The sequence below is a fragment of the Ochotona curzoniae genome, unplaced genomic scaffold, assembly GCF_017591425.1.
Source record: "Ochotona curzoniae isolate NIBS_2020 unplaced genomic scaffold, NIBS_Ocur_1.0 contig_2692, whole genome shotgun sequence".
Taxonomy (NCBI): Eukaryota; Metazoa; Chordata; class Mammalia; order Lagomorpha; family Ochotonidae; genus Ochotona; species Ochotona curzoniae.
Genome location: NW_024465556.1, coordinates 12560459 through 12564557, shown reverse-complemented (window position 1 = coordinate 12564557; position 4099 = coordinate 12560459).

Genomic DNA, 4099 nt, shown 5'->3' with positions numbered 1-4099 from the left:
TTTAGTAATCTTACTTAGTTGATTAGGATACAAAGGTCAGGGCTACAGGAAAGTGGGTAATACCATTGTTTCCATAATAATATCATCCCTTTTTTCCCCTGTATCAACTCAGCTCCAGCCGTTACAGCTGCTTGGGTAGAGAATCAATGGATGGAATATCTTCCTCTCTTTCTCTCCTTCTCTCTGTATATCTGCCTTTCCAATGAAAAATAGAAATCTTAAAAAATAAAACACTGGGATTCACTGTGGAAGGTTTGCACTAAGGTTTGGACTTAATTATCTCTCCTTCCTCCAAGGTGGAAGAGTCTCCACTTGTGCAGATACGTTCTTTCCTGCTTTCTTCAAAGTATTTTTTCTTCTTACACCAAAACCATGCACTATCGCCTAGCACTTGGTCCCTTCACTCGTCACTCTTCCTTAATTACTGTCCCACCAGTGGTCTAGCACTTAACAACAGTGCTGAATTAAGCTTCATGTAATAAATAAATGTTTAGGAATATTTCTCTTGAACTATTTAGGAAATAGTGGATTCTTTGTCTAGTGTGCTGAACTGTTGTCAAAAGGTGAAATTGTTCTATACTTCTTCAAAGAATTTGGCAAACCCTGTAAAGCAACATGCAGTGCACCTGCTAGGGCACTGTAGTAACGCATTGTATTTGATAATTGTTCCATTCTTCAGTACACTTCCCTTCAGCAGGTTTCACTGATGGGGTTGCAAACTACTGCCTGGAAGCCAAACCTTGACCTTTCATCTCTGTGCAGCCTACAAAAAAGGGGTAATTGTTACATTTTAAATGATTCAGAACTTTTAAAAATATTTCACAGCATGCGGAGATCATGAGACAGTGAATTTTCAGTGTCTTCAAATCATACTTTCATTCATTCAGTATTTGCTATTTCAAATAGCACAGGTGAGCTGAATCCCTGTAGTAGACTCTACACAGCTCACAATTCTTAACATTTTTCAGGTCTTTTGTAAAACGATGATGTCTTTGAGGAATACATTCCAGTCATAATGGCTACCAATACTATACTGTTGTTCTAACTAGGAATGAAAAAAAATCTGTTTGGACACTAAGAGTACTTGTCATGGCCAATTAAAATAAGAAAACATAGTGTTCTGGGGAAATATAGTTCTCATAGTTGGCCTGTTTTCTTTATGCGTGCTTCTCTTGACAGTGGTTTTAGGAGATACAGAGTCTTACTGTCCTGGATTCATAAAAAATATTCTTTAAACAGAGGAGTCATACATACAGAAAAACAAGAAGAAATGGAAAAAAGAGGCTATTATAAGGGAATCACTCTCACAATCCTAAATTGTTGTGTTTTGTCATTTACAAAAACAGAAATGCCATTGTGAGCATGTCTGGAGACTCCCAAGCTAGCAGTTTGGAAACTTGATCTGGTCCATGTGAGCCCATGGACTCGCCTACTATTCTGTCTGAGGCTGTATGCTGCTTTTCCACTGTGCTTTTAAACACCTCACCTGAAAAATGCTAGAAAGACCCAGTAGTGTGTGTGGCGATTGGATGTATCCCAAGCTCGGGGTGGCCTTCCTCCCAGGGAGTGTCGGCAAAGTCAGCAGCAGAGTCTTTTCACACCACATATGATCATGAATTTTCAGCAGTTTCTCCTCTCAAGACGTGTAGGGACAACGCATTTGTGCAGTGTGGCCTTTGAAGAGTTAACAATGAAATAGAAAATGTTTTCTGTGCTTCTGAAACGTAATGCTGAAAGCCATCAGCTAGTTCAGATGACCGTGTGTCATTTTTGGAGAGAGATAGGTATTTTCTTTGCAGTTTTCTGAATTTTTTTTTAATCTGCAAAATATGGGTCCTTAGTGAGATCTTTTCTTACACTGACTTCAAGCCATGGGACAAAATAGTGGTTGTGGGACACAACAATGACCTGTACAGTTACAATGAGTTGGCACTCATTTTTCAGACTCTGGGTTTTTTTTTTTTTTTGATATGTGATTTTTGACATTATGAAGCCAAAATACTGCAAAGCCCCAATTAACCTCTAAATGAGAAATTTTCAGCAAACAGGCCTTATCTTGGGACAGAATTTGTTTATCAGTTGTCTGTCATTTTGTGAAAGGAAAAATATCTAAGTTTCTCTTGGTAGGAAAATCTGCTGTTGGGTGGCATGCCCTCTTCTGAGAGTTCAGGCAAGTCGTAGTGATGGCATCCTTTAACACATAACAAGAGCACAAGAGGTTTGCACGGAGCAATTCAGTCACCTTGCTTGAGATGCAGTGTCTAACACGGAAAGTTAAAGGGATATGTAAGTCAACTGAGGGGAGCTTTTGCAGAAAATGACATGAGAGCTACATATTAACATCTAGAATTCCAGAAAATGTGACACACATTTATCACCATTATACAGATCCAAACAACTTCGACTTTAAGAATTGCTTTTTTTGGTAAGCCTTATTTTATTTCAAAGGTAAAGTGGCAGAGAGACAGACAGATCTTCCACCTGTTGATTTACTCTCTGAGTGGCTTCAAAAGCCACATGTGACAGGTAAAAGCTAGAAAGCAGACACTCTATCCTGGTCTCCCACATAGGTGGTGGTGGCCCAACCACTTGGATAAACCTGCAAGTATTTCAAATTATCATGTTTATATGCTAAATTGATTCCAATTATTTGAAAATTAGAAAAAAATAAGACCCTTATTGGAAGCTATAAACATGGAAAATACAAGCTTATGATTGAATGATAGAATTTCATTCTAAATATCATTTAGACCTATTTTGTGATAATACTGAGCTACTAAATAAATGGCATATTGTAAGGACAAGTATACTCTGGTAGCCCTGTTCATGTATGGCTGGTGAGGTTCATAGAAGTAGTGGAAATTGAGGGTGGGGAATATAATTGAAACATTAATTGGCAATTTTAAAGCCTCTGGAAATTCTATGTGAACACTGTACCAGAAGGAGAGCTTCATGTTTGCACACTAGCACATGAGACATTGAAGTAACTGATGGACAGTCTGTCTCTCTTTTTTTAAAGATTTAATTACTTACATGAAAATCAGAGCTACACCTGGGTTCAGATTGGCTCCAATATGGAAAGGCAGATTTACAGTGAGAAGGAGAGACAGAGAGGAAGATCTTCCATCTGCAGGTTCACTCCCCAACTGACTGCAATGGCCAGACCTGGGATGATCCGACACCAGTGGCCAGGGGCTTCTTCTGGGTTTCCCATGTCGGTGCAAGGCCCTGGGAATTTGGGTCATCCTCTGCTGCTTTCCTGGGCCACAAGAAGGGAGCTAGATAGAAGTGGAGCAGCCAGGACGCCAGCTGGCACCCATGTGGGTTCTTGGCAAATGTGGGTGGGGAGAAAGGGGGAGGGAGTTAGCCACTGGGCCATCATGCAGGGCTCAAAAAATAAATCTTGAGAGAGAAAGAAAAAGAAAAGGAGGAAGGAAGGAAGGAAGGAAGGAAGGAAGGAAGGAAGGAAGGAAGGAAGGAAGGAAGAGCTACAGAGAGAAAGTGAGAGATGCAGAGAGATCCTCCTCCTGTTTCATAGCCAAAATGGCTCAGATTGGCCATTTGGCGGGTGAACCAGTGGATGGTAGATTTTTCTCTCTGTTTCTCATTTTCTTTAAATCTTATTTGTCTTTCTAATAATAAATAAATACATCTTTTTTTAAAGTAAGCATACTTGGTATTTATTTTTAAATTATAAGGAAAAGCTTACTTTTGTGTGCTTTCATTTTAACATTTTTCTACCTAAACATGTATTTAAGACTATGAAGGAAAACTGACACGTTAGGGATATGCAAGTAGGACATAAATTATTTTACAGTGTAAACTATCACTGCACCAAAAAAGTTTTATGATACATTTTTTTACTAACATAAATGTGAAGGAGTTGAAAATGTATGTTAGGAAGAACTCTCAACTAGATTGTGAAACAATGGGTTCTAACAGCTTTAAAAGAGCTATTACAGTGGATTGTGTCAAAAATGCACATTCTGAAACATCCCTAAACATGTATTTATATAATTGGAGCTATTATGGTTTATTATATCAATTACTCATGTGCTAAAAAAGAAAGATTTCAACAGCCTAAAACACTCTTTTGAGG